The following is a 13,731-nucleotide window of genomic DNA, read 5'->3' as shown; positions in this document are numbered from 1 at the left end:
GATCTGAACCCCATTGAGAACCTGTGGTCCATCATCAAATGTGAGATTTACAAGGAGGGAAAACAGTACACCTTTCTGAACAGTGTCTGGGAGGCTGTGGTTGCTGCTGCACGCAATGTTGATGGTGAACAGATCAAAACACTGACAGAATCCATGGATGGCAGGCTTTTGAGTGTCCTTGCAAAGAAAGGTGGCTATATTGGTCACTGATTTGTTTTTGTTTTATTTTTGAATGTCAGAAATGTATATTTGTGAATGTTGAGATGTTATATTGGTTTCACTGGTAAAAATAAATAATTGAAATGGGTATATATTTGTTTTTTGTTAAGTTGCCTAATAATTATGCACAGTAATAGTCACCTGCACACACAGATATCCCCCTAAAATAGCTAAAACTAAAAACAAACTAAAAACTACTTCCAAAAATATTCAGCTTTGATATTAATGAGTTTTTTGGGTTCATTGAGAACATGGTTGTTGTTCAATAATAAAATTAATCCTTAAAAATACAACTTGCCTAATAATTCTGCACTCCCTGTAGTGTCACCTTAGCTCGCCCTCCACCCAAAACGCAGTGTTTGCCCGATCAGGCCTGATCGGTCGCCCACACGTGCGTTCACCCACGCCCGCCCCGCCACAGTGACAAAAAATATATTTTGATTTTTTGATCACTGCACATTCACTTTACACTTCACTGCGGCGATAAAAAAATCAGTTTTGATATTTTTTATCAACCGCAGCGGCCTCCGGTACTTCGCTAGCCTCCCCTTTGTAAGACAGGCTTGCTTTTTTTATTGGGTAGTCTCAGGGAATACCCCTAAATTTAGTAGTCCAAGTGTCAAACAGGGGGTATTCTTCTGAAGAGGCCTACAGGATTCTGACCCAGTCAGATGAGGAATGGGAACCCTCATCTGACGAATCTAGCGGGTCAGAATATGAACCTGTGGAAAGCAGTGGCTCTCTGACCCAAAGTTCGGACGAGGAGGTGGAGGTCCCTGGCAGCACCAGGCGTACCCGGCCCCGTGTCGCTAGACCACAGGTTACGCAGGATCCGCTTCAAGAGCAGCAGAGTGGGGCTGTCGCTGCCGGATCATGTGGTGAGGCATACACCAGCAGTGCAGCCCTTCCTGGACCTAGTACCAGCACTGCCGTACAACATGGTGAAGTAGCGAGCACCAGAAGGGCAGTTGAAGCTGGTACGGTGGCACGTGCAGTAGTTACCCCGTCGCAGCCACCGCACAGACAGGCCCGTAGAGCCCCTAGAATCCCTGAGGTGCTGGCAAACCCTGATTGGCAGTCACCAACTTCAGCCGCACCATTAGTTTCCCCTTTCACCGCCCAGTCTGGAGTTCGGGTTGAGACGGCTCAGATCGGTTCGGCCCTGGGATTTTTTGAGCTGTTCTTGACTGCGGAGCTCTTAGACTTAGTTGTGGCAGAAACAAATCGGTATGCCACACAATTTATAACCGCCAACCCGGGAAGCTTTTATGCCCAGCCTTTCTGGTGGAAACCAGTCCAAGTTTCCGAAATAATTTTTTTTCTGGGCCTTCTCCTCAACATGGGTCTAACTAAAAAGCATGAATTGCGGTCATATTGGTCCACGAACCCAATTCATCACATGCCCATGTTCTCTGCTGCTATGTCCAGGACACGATTTGAGACCATCCTGCGTTTCCTGCATTTTAGCGACAACACCACCTCCCGTCCCAGAGGCCACCCAGCTTTTGACCGGCTCCACAAAATTCGGCCCCTCATAGACCATTTCAACCAGAAATTTGCAGAATTGTATACCCCAGAGCAAAACATCTGCATAAACGAGTCCCTAATACATTTTACCGGGCGCCTTGGCTTCAAACAATACATCCCAAGCAAGCTTGCCCGGTATGGGGTCAAATTGTATAAGCTCTGTGAAAGGGCCACAGGCTATACCCACAAATTTCGTGTCTATGAGGGAAAAGATCAGACCCTGGAGCCGTTCGGTTGCCCTGACTACCTGGGGAGCAGTGGGAAGACAGTCTGGGACTTGGTGTCACCCTTATTCGGCAAGGGGTACCATCTTTATGTGGACAATTTCTACACAAGTGTAGCCCTCTTTAGGCATTTGTTTCTAGAACGGATTTGCGCCTGTGGCACCGTGCGACCTAGTCGCCGGGGCTTCCCCCAACGGCTCGTTACCACCCGTCTTGCAAGGGGGGAGAGGGCTGCCTTGTGTAACGAAGAACTGCTCGCGGTGAAATGGAGAGACAAGCGTGACGTTTACATGCTCTCCTCCATTCACGCAGACACGACAATCCAAATTGAGCGAGCAACCCGTGTCATTGAAAAGCCCCTCTCAGTCCACGACTATAATTTGCTCATGGGAGGGGAGGACTTCAATGACCAGATGTTGTCTCCGTATTTAGTTTCCCGCAGAACCAGACGCTGGTATAAGAAGGTGTCTGTATATTTGAGTCAATTGGCTGTGTATAATAGTTTTGTTCTCTACAGTAAGGCTGGGAGAACATGATCCTTCCTCAAATTCCAGGAAGAGATCATCGAGAACCTCCTTTATCCAGGAGGTTCCGTGGCCCCATCCACCAGTGTAGTTAGCCGTCTACACGAGCGACATTTCCCCAGTGTCGTTCCTGGTACCTCAACCCAACCGTCACCCCGAAAAAGATGTCGTGTCTGTAGCAGGAGTGGAATAAGGCGTGACACCCGCTATTTCTGTCCTGACTGTCCTGACCACCCTGCCCTATGCTTAGGAGAGTGTTTCCGGAAGTACCACACACAGGTACACCTAGCATAGGGATCACATCTCACCAGGACAGGCACACAGGGCTATTAGGGCCCATTCACTCACAGCTGCTGCAAACGTCTCCTTTCACATGGGACAAAGTGCATAACGCACTTCGCCACATCTTTGGGCGATTTGCGCTTTGCACATTGACCCATGGGGAAGGAGAGGTTTGTTCTATAAAGGTAAAAAAAAAAAAAAATTTTAAAAAAAATAAGCAAAAAGGTTAATGTTCAGTTCAAAAAGTTAAAGTTTATATGTTCTCTTCCAAAGTTAATAAAATTATTGTGTTGCGGCCTGGTTTTTTTTTTTTACCTTCCAGATGGACCAATCGATCGACTAGCTGCAGCACTGATGTGCATTCTGACAGAAGCATTGCGCTGCTGTCAGATTACACGCAAGTCGGTGTATGCGGCGCTGCAAGACGAGATTTCTCCTCTGCAGTAAAAGATACGTTTGCCGAGGCATATGAGCTGAGGAGGTGGCGGTGTTCATATACTTTGGCAAACACTTTGTATATATATAAAAAAAAAAATCCCGGCAATGATTTATTCATCCACATCGATTGATGTGAATGGAGAAATCGGGTTTGCCAGGGCATACGAGCTAAGTGGGTATGGATGTTGGGCGGAGCTCCTATCCCCTCCTTTTTTTTTTTGGCAGAGATTTTTTCATCCACATTGATCGATGCGAATGAAGAAATCTGTGCCGTTCATTTTTTTCTTTCAGCCCAGAGGCTGAACGGAAAAAAAAAATCTCATTACCCGTATGCTCAATATAAGGAGAATAGCAGAAACTCCTAATGCTGGGCATACATGTAATGATTGCGGAGACCCTCAAATGCCAGGGCAGTACAAACACCCCACAAATAACACCATTTTGGAAAGAAGACACCCCAAGGTATTCGCTGAGGGGCATATTGAGTCCATGAAAGATTGAAATTTTTGTCCCAAGTTAGCGGAAAGGGAGACTTTGTGAGAAAAAAATTTAAAAAATCAATTTCCGCTAACTTGTGCCAAATTTTTTTTTTTATATGAACTCGCCATGCCCCTCATTGAATACCTTGGGGTGTCTTCTTTCCAAAATGGGGTCACATGTGGGGTATTTATACTGCCCTGGCATTTTAGGGGCCCCAAAGCGTGAGAAGAAGTCTGGTATCCAAATGTCAAAAAATGCCCTCCTAAAAGGAATTTGGGCACCTTTGCGCATCTAGGCTGCAAAAAAGTGTCACACATGTGGTATCGCCGTACTCAGGAGAAGTTGGGGAATGTGTTTTGGGGTGTCATTTTACATATACCCATGCTGGGTGAGAGAAATATCTTGGTCAAATGCCAACTTTGTATAAAAAAAATGGGAAAAGTTGTCTTTTGCCAAGATATTTCTCCCACCCAGCATGGGTATATGTAAAATGACACCCCAAAACACATTCCCCAACTTCTCCTGAGTACGGAGATACCACATGTGTGACACTTTTTTGCAGCCTAGGTGGGCAAAGGGGCCACATTCCAAAGAGCACCTTTCGGATTTCACCGGCCAATTTTTACAGAATTTGATTTTAAACTCCTTACCACACATTTGGGCCCCTAGAATGCCAGGGCAGTATAACTACCCCATTTTTTGTCACAAGTTAGTGGAATTTGAGACTTTGCAAGAAAAAATAAATAAAAAAATCATAATTTTCCGCTAACTTGTGACAAAAAATTTAAAGTTCTATGAACTCACTATGCTCATCAGCGAATACCTTAGGGTGTCTACTTTCCGAAATGGGGTCATTTGTGGGGTGTTTGTACTGTCTGGCCATTGTAGAACCTCAGGAAACATGACAGGTGCTCAGAAAGTCAGAGCTGCTTCAAAAAGCGGAATTCACATTTTTGTACCATAGTTTGTAAACGCTATAACTTTTACCCAAACCATTTTTTTTTTACCCAAACATTTTTTTTTATCAAAGACACGTAGAACAATAAATTTAGAGCAAAATTTCTATATGGATGTCGTTTTTTTTTGCAAAATTTTACAACTGAAAGTGAAAAATGTCATTTTTTTGCAAAAAAATCTTTAAATTTCGATTAATAACAAAAAAAGTAAAAATGTCAGCAGCAATAAAATACCACCAAATGAAAGCTCTATTAGTGAGAAGAAAAGGAGGTAAAATTCATTTGGGTGGTAAGTTGCATGACCGAGCAATAAACGGTGAAAATAGTGTAGGTCAGAAGTGTAAAAAGTGGCCTGGTCTTTCAGGGTGTTTAAAGGGGTTATCCGAGTTATGGGAAAAAAAATAAAACCTAACAAAATTAATCAGGATATACATATACAGTACATTAGTCAAGCTTGATTTTTTGAAAAAAAAAACGATCTTTACACCTTTTCTAGGTTCTGTTATTGCTATGTTTACATGCAGCAGTAACAACAATGACTCATCTCTCCCTCATGAATATTTGTGGGAGGGGTTGATCATCATGATGGCACTGTTTAGGGGGGAGATCTGTGTGGATGGCACTGTTTAGGGGAGGGGGGATCTGTGGATGGCACTGTAGGGGGATCTGTGGATGGCACTGCCTGCCATCCACAGACCACAGATCCCCCTACAGTGCCATCCACAGATCCCCCTCCCCGACGCTCACAGCAGCAGTACTAATCAGTCACTTCATTTCTCAATGCAGAGGTATTTTCTTATTATTTTGAAATCTCAGAGTCTCTGACTCTTACTTTGGCTGAGCTCCGGTAACAACAGCAGGCAGTGCAGGCAGCGTTCACTCACTGACGTCACGCGCCTGCTCCGCCTAGTGGGAGGAGCAGGCGCGTGACATCAGTGACAGTGAGTGAGCGCCGCCCCCCCAACTGCCTGCTCTGCTATTACCGGAGTACAGAGCTAAGAGATATCCTGTAATAATGCAAGTAAAGAGCTCACTACAGCGCCCTGTATATTCTAACCCCCAGGCAAGCGTCCCTCTCACCATGGGAACGCTTGGGAGTTAGAATATACCATCGGATTTGAGTTTTTTACGATCTCACTGAGCTCGAAAAAATCAGATCCGATGGTATATTCTAACCAGGCAAGCGTCCCCGTCACCATGGGAACGCCTGGGGGTTAGAATATTTTATACCATTGGATCTTCTGACTGTTACTCTGCTTGGCCAGCTCGGGGCCCCAACCAGTTCGGGGCCCCAAGCTATTGCTGGTTTTGCCTGGCCTGATGACCGCGCATATGCGACCACCTATTAGCCGCAGGGAGGAACTTTGAGGTAGCCGCGGCACAAGTGAGGATCGCGCATGCGCGATCAACTCACAGCCGCACGGACTGTAATGCAGAGAGGTGGGGGCGTGGCCAAGGCTGATGACGTTCCGTTTACATGGCTTAGTCACTCCGACAAGCAGAGAGCTCCATGTAAACGGAACGTCACAGCTGATGACGTGGGCGGTCACATGACTGTTTAGTGTAGCAGAGAAACGGCACAAGATAGGTACAGCAAGTGATTTAGGAAAACTAATGTATAGGAGAAATAAAGCCATAGAGAGAAATTAAGTTAACTCGGATAACCCCTTTAAGCTATGGGGCTGAGGTGGTTAAAAAGACTTTTGTGGCCCTATTAGCCAGTGTTTGGTGTCCCTAACAGCCTGTCCCTGCTCCACACAGCAACCTCTCCCTACACTGGCAAAGCACTGAATGTAAAATGGCGGCCAGATTAGGTTTATTTATAAGGTAGGGGGGGTGTCCATGTGCTGAAACGTCTCGATTGGCTGTCCTGTACCACCTGATGGATGTGTCATGGGTCAAAGTTCTTCATAATGTAAAAGAATATGGCGGGCGCAATTTTTCTCCATATGTTCACATGTTCGGCGAATCGCAAACATGCAAAGTTCGCTGCGAAACGACCGCCGGAACCGCAAGGCCATCTCTACTCTTGAGACACTAATTGCCGTTGACTTATTGGCAACTGTGTCTCATCATCATCATCCACCTCGTGAAACACTAATTGCCGTTCCCCACTGTCATCTTCTTCTGACTGTGGATGCTCAAGAGTTTGGGAGTTCAAGCTGGCTTGGCGAGAGGCCCAAATCAAGGAATGACAATGAAAAGAGCTCCTCGGAATATCCGAGTGTGGGATCACTTGTTTGCCAAGACTCTCCATGGTGGGAAGAAGGAGGATCAGGGTGAGGATTCTATTGACCAGACTCTTGGCTACTGAGACTGGACTTTGTGGAAGACAGGGTGGTGCTTAACCGACTGGAAGCATTATCTGCTGCAATCCAACCGACCACCTGGTCGCACTGGTCTAACTTCGAGAGTGGTGTCCTGCACCGCCCTGCAAACTGGGACATGAAGCTAGGTATTGTGGATGAGTGTGTTTCTTTTGCTCTGGCAGCAGGCACAGTTTCACCGCGCCCAGGGCCACGGGCTCTGCGTGCACCATCAGCAGCACGGCCACTTTCCCGTCCCTTACTGCTCGCATTGAGCATATTTAATGTCATACATGCTTGCAAGTCTGTCACATGTACAGTAGCGCAGGTTTTGTAAGTGTATGCTCAAATAAATTACACTGAATGTCACAGATATTTAGGATGCGCAAACGTTATACAGGAGATGTAGCGCAGGAAATGTCACTGTCAGCAGCGGCCAAACATTTGCGCTGAATGTCACAGATATTTAGGATGCGAAAATGTAACACAACAGATGTAGCAGAGGTTTTGTCACTGTCAACAGCGGTTTTGTCACTGTCAATTGCATGCAACTTAGCGCAGGTTGCGCTAATAATATATATAGCAGCTAGATAAAACAATAGTTCTTGAAAATACTTTTGGGTCTCTAACCCCTTTCAACACTAAACCCTGCCTAAAAAAAAAAAAACTATTCCTGTCCCTACACTTAGCAGCCAACAAACCTGCGGGGAGGAGACTCGAGCATCGCGCTCAAGCACACGCGATGTTTGACTGTGCATTTTTAACAAAATAGACAATGATCTTCTCTGGAATACTTATCTGAGAAACACTGAAAATGAAGGGAGCTTCCACCCCAACATGTGTAAGGTCCCAAAGGGCGCTGTCAGGTGTAGAGATGAGCGAATCGAAGTTGACGAAATGGAATTCGATCAAAATTTCAGGAAAAATTGGATTCACACCAAATCCGAATTTCCTCACGCTTCGTGGTAACAAATAGGGATGAGCGAACCCGAATTTTGGGGTGTCCGTGACACGGACCCGAACCCGAACATTTTCGTAAAAGTCCGGGTTCGGGTTCGGTGTTCGGCGCTTTCTTGGCGCTTTTTGAAAGGCTGCAAAGCAGCCAATCAACAAGCGTCATACTACTTGCCCCAAGAGGCCATCACAGCCTTGCCTACTATTGGCATGGCTGTGATTGGCCAGTGCACCATGTGACCCAGCCTCTATATAAGCTTGGGTCACGTTGCGCTGCCCGTCACTCTGCTATGATCAGTATAGGGAGAGGTTGCAGCTGCGACGTTAGGGCGAGATTAGGCAGATTAACTCCTCCAAAAGACTTCATTCTGTGATCGATCTGCAGCTGTGGATCATTGAAGTGCTAATATCGACTTGCTCACTTTTTTGAGGCTGCCCAGAGCGTTTTTAGATCACTTTTTTTCTGGGGTGATCGGCGGCCATTTTGTGACTTGTGGTGCGCCAGCACAAGCTATCACCAAGTGTATTTAACCATCAATAGTGTGGTTATTTGTGCTATATCCTACATCAGCTGCAGGCTGAGCCTGTGTCACCGAAGTGCATTTAACCATCAACAGTCTGGTTATTTTTTGGCCATATACTACATCTGGTGCAGGCTGAGCCTGTGTCACCCAAGTGCATTTAACCATCAACAGTGTGGTTATTTTTTGGCCATATACTACATCAGGGGCAAGTTGAGCCTGTCACCCAGCGCCTAAAAAATAGACCTGACATTTCTATTCAACCAAATCTGTACTGTTTTAGCTGGTCAAGTTATTTGTAGTGACCGTAAAAGCACACTTTTTGTTCTGGGTTGAATAACTATTCCAAAATTTGCCATTCTCAAAATAACTAGTTTCTGGTATATGAGTAGAGTTGAACGAACACCTGGATGTTCGGTTTAGAGAAGTTCGGCCGAACTTCCCGGAAATGTTCGGGTTCGGGATCCGAACCCGAACCGAACTTCGTCCCGAACCCGAACCCCATTGAAGTCAATGGGGACCCGAACTTTTGGGCACTAAAAAGGCTGTAAAACAGCCCAGGAAAGAGCTAGAGGGCTGCAAAAGGCAGCAACATGTAGGTAAATCCCCTGCAAACAAATGTGGATAGGGAAATGAATTAAAATTAAAATTAAAAAAATAAAAATTAACCAATATCAATTGGACAGAGGTCCCATAGCAAAGAATCTGGCTTCATGTCATAGCAGAGAATCAAGCTTCACGTCACCCACCACTGGAACAGGCCACTGTCACACATTTAGGCCCCGGCACCCAGACAGAGGAGAGAGGTCCTGTAACAGAGAATCTGGCCTTATGTCAGCACAGAATCTGTCTTCATGTCATAGCAGAGAATCAGTCTTCACGTCACCCACCACTGGAACAGGCCACTGTCACACATTTAGGCCCAGGTACCCGGGCAGAGGAGAGAGGTCCCGTAACAGAGAATCTGGCCTTATGTCAGCGCAGAATCTGTATTCATGTCATAGCAGAGAATCAGGCTTCACGTCACCCACCACTGGAACAGGCCACTGTCACACATTTAGGCCCCGGCACCCAGACAGAGGAGAGCGGTCCCGTAACAGAGAATCTGGCCTTATGTCAGCGCAGAATCTGTCTTCATGTCATAGCAGAGAATCAGGCATCACGTCACCCACCACTGGAACAGGCCACTGTCACACATTTAGGCCCAGGCACCCAGGCAGAGGAGAGAGGTCCCGTAACAGAGAATCTGGCCTTATGTCAGCGCAGAATCAGTCTTCATGTCATAGCAGAGAATCAAGCTTCACGTCACCCACCACTGGAACAGGCCACTGTCACACATTTAGGCCCCGGCACCCAGACAGAGGAGAGAGGTCCTGTAACAGAGAATCTGGCCTTATGTCAGCACAGAATCTGTCTTCATGTCATAGCAGAGAATCAGGCATCACGTCACCCACCACTGGAACAGGCCACTGTCACACATTTAGGCCCAGGCACCCAGGCAGAGGAGAGAGGTCCCGTAACAGAGAATCTGGCCTTATGTCAGCGCAGAATCTGTCTTCATGTCATAGCAGAGAATCAGGCATCACGTCACCCACCACTGGAAGAGGCCACTGTCACACATTTAGGCCCAGGCACCCAGGCAGAGGAGAGAGGTCCCGTAACAGAGAATCTGGCCTTATGTCAGCACAGAATCTGTCTTCATGTCATAGCAGAGAATCAAGCTTCACGTCACCCACCACTGGAACAGACCACTGTCACACATTTAGGCCCCGGCACCCAGACAGAGGAGAGAGGTCCCGTAACAGAGAATCTGGCCTTATGTCAGCACAGAATCTGTCTTCATGTCATAGCAGAGAATCAGGCATCACGTCACCCACCACTGGAACAGGCCACTGTCACACATTTAGGCCCAGGCACCCAGGCAGAGGAGAGAGGTCCCGTAACAGAGAATCTGGCCTTATGTCAGCGCAGAATCTGTATTCATGTCATAGCAGAGAATCAGGCTTCACGTCACCCACCACTGGAACAGGCCACTGTCACACATTTAGGCCCCGGCACCCAGACAGAGGAGAGAGGTCCCGTAACAGAGAATCTGGCCTTATGTCAGCGCAGAATCTGTATTCATGTCATAGCAGAGAATCAGGCTTCACGTCACCCACCACTGGAACAGGCCACTGTCACACATTTAGGCCCAGGCACCCAGGCAGAGGAGAGAGGTCCCGTAACAGAGAATCTGGCCTTATGTCAGCACAGAATCTGTCTTAATGTCATAGCAGAGAATCAGGCATCACGTCACCCACCACTGGAACAGGCCACTGTCACACATTTAGGCCCCGGCACCCAGACAGAGGAGAGCGGTCCCGTAACAGAGAATCTGGCCTTATGTCAGCGCAGAATCTGTCTTCATGTCATAGCAGAGAATCAGGCTTCACGTCAGCCACCACTGGAACAGGCCACTGTCACACATTTAGGCCCCGGCACCCAGACAGAGGAGAGGTTCATTCAACTTTGGGTTGCCCCACAATTTAATGGTAAAATGAAATTAAAAATAGTATTGAATGAGGAAGTGCCCTGGAGTAGAATAATATATTGTTAAGGGGAGGTAGTTAATATCTAATCTGCACAAGGGATGGACAGGTCCTGTGGGATCCATGCCTGGTTCATTTTTATGAACGTCAGCTTGTACACATTGGCTGTAGACAGGCGGCTGCGTTTGTCTGTAATGAGGCCCCCTGCCGTGCTGAATACACGTTCAGACAAAACGCTGGCCGCCGGGCAGGCCAGCACCTCCAAGGCATAAAAGGCTAGCTCTGGCCACGTGGACAATTTGGAGACCCAGAAGTTGAATGGGGCCGAACCATCAGTCAGTACGTGGAGGGGTGTGCACACGTACTGTTCCACCATGTTAGTGAAATGTTGCCTCCTGCTAACACGTTCCGTATCAGGTGGTGGTGCAGTTAGCTGTGGCGTGGTGACAAAGATTTTCCACATCTCTGCCATGCTAACCCTGCCCTCAGAGGAGCTGGCCGTGACACAGCTGCATTGGCGACCTCTTGCGCCTCCTCTGCCTTCGCCTTGGGCTTCCACTGGTTCCCCTGTGACATTTGGGAATGCTCTCAGTAGCGCGTCTACCAACTTGCGCTTGTACTCGCGCATCTTCCTATCACGCTCCAGTGTAGGAAGTAAGGTGGGCACATTGTCTTTGTACCGTGGATCTAGCAGGGTGGCAACCCAGTAGTCCGCACACGTTAAAATGTGGGCAACTCTGCTGTCGTTGCGCAGGCACTGCAGCATGTAGTCGCTCATGTGTGCCAAGCTGCCCAGAGGTAAGGACAAGCTGTCCTCTGTGGGAGGCGTATCGTCATCGTCCTGTGTTTCCCCCCAGCCACGCACCAGTGATGGGCCCGAGCTGCTTTGGGTGCCACCCCGCTGTGAACATGCTTCATCCTCATCCTCCTCCACCTCCTCCTCATCCTCGTCCTCCTCGTCCTCCAGTAGTGGGCCCTGTCTGGCCACATTTGTACCTGGCCTCTGGTGTTGCAAAAAACCTCCCTCTGAGTCACTTTGAAGAGACTGGCCTGAAAGTGCTAAAAATGACCCCTCTTCCTCCTCTTCCTCCTGGGCCACCTCCTCTTCCATCATCGCCCTAAGTGTTTTCTCAAGGAGACATAGAAGTGGTATTGTAACGCTGATAACGGCGTCATCGCCACTGGCCATGTTGGTGGAGTACTCGAAACAGCGCAACAGGGCACACAGGTCTCGCATGGAGGCCCAGTCATTGGTGGTGAAGTGGGTCTGATCCGCAGTGCGACTGACCCGTGCGTGCTGCAGCTGAAACTCCACTATGGCCTGCTGCTGCTTGCACAGTCTGTCCAGCATATGCAAGGTGGAATTCCACCTGGTGGGCACGTCGCATATGAGGCGGTGAGCGGGAAGGCTGAAGTTACGCTGTAGCGCAGACAGGCGAGCAGCGGCAGGTTGTGAACGCCGGAAGCGCGAACAGATGGCCCGCACTTTATGCAGCAGCTCTGACATGTCGGGGTAGTTGCGAATGAACTTCTGCACCACCAAATTCAGCACATGCGCCAGGCAAGGGATGTGCGTCAAACCGGCTAGTCCCAGAGCTGCAACGAGATTTCGCCCATTATCGCACACCACGAGGCCGGGCTTGAGGCTCACCGGCAGCAACCACTCGTCGGTCTGTTGTTCTTTACCCCGCCACAACTCCTGTGCGGTGTGGGGCCTGTCCCCCAAACATATGAGTTTCAGAACGGCCTGCTGACGTTTACCCCGGGCTGTGCTGAAGTTGGTGGTGAAGGTGTGTGGCTGACTGGATGAGCAGGTGGAAGAAGAGGAGGAGGAAGCTGAGTAGGAGGAGGAGGAGACAGGAGGCAAAGAATGTTGCCCTGCGATCCTTGGCGGCGGAAGGACGTGCGCCAATCAGCTCTCCGCCTGGGGCCCAGCCGCCACTACATTTACCCAGTGTGCAGTTAGGGAGATATAGCGTCCCTGGCCGTGCTTACTGGTCCACGTATCTGTGGTTAGGTGGACCTTGCCACAGATGGCGTTGCGCAGTGCACACTTGATTTTATCGGACACTTGTTTGTGCAGGGAAGGCACGGCTCTCTTAGAGAAGTAGTGGCGGCTGGGAACAACATACTGTGGGACAGCAAGCGACATGAGCTGTTTGAAGCTGTGTGTGTGCACCAGCCTAAATGACAGCATTTCATAGGCCAGTAGTTTAGAAATGCTGGCATTCAGGGCCAGGGATCGAGGGTGGCTAGGTGAGAATTTACGCTTTCTCTCAAATGTTTGTGAGATGGAGAGCTGAACGCTGCCGTGTGACATGGTTGAGATGATTGGTGACGCAGGTGGTGGTGTTGGTGGTACATCCCATGTTTGCTGGGCGGCAGGTGCCAACGTTCCTCCAGAGGCGGAGGAAGAGGCCGAGGCGGCGGCAGCAGCAGCAGAAGAGGCCGAGGCGGCGGCAGCAGCAGAAGAGGTAGCAGGGGGAGCCTGAGTGACTTCCTTGTTTTTAAGGTGTTTACTCCACTACAGTTCATGCTTTGCATGCAGGTGCCTGGTCATGCAGGTTGTGCTAAGGTTCAGAACGTTAATGCCTCGTTTCAGGCTCTGATGGCACAGCGTGCAAACCACTCGGGTCTTGTCGTCAGCACATTGTTTGAAGAAGTGCCATGCCAGGGAACTCCTTGAAGCTGCCTTTGGGGTGCTCGGTCCCAGATGGCGGCGGTCAGTAGCAGGCGGAGTCTCTTGGCGGCGGGTGTTCAGATTTTTCCCAC

Source organism: Bufo bufo, chromosome 3 (genome assembly GCF_905171765.1).
Source record: "Bufo bufo chromosome 3, aBufBuf1.1, whole genome shotgun sequence".
In the NCBI taxonomy this organism is placed as follows: domain Eukaryota; kingdom Metazoa; phylum Chordata; class Amphibia; order Anura; family Bufonidae; genus Bufo; species Bufo bufo.
This window is presented reverse-complemented; position numbering follows the sequence as displayed.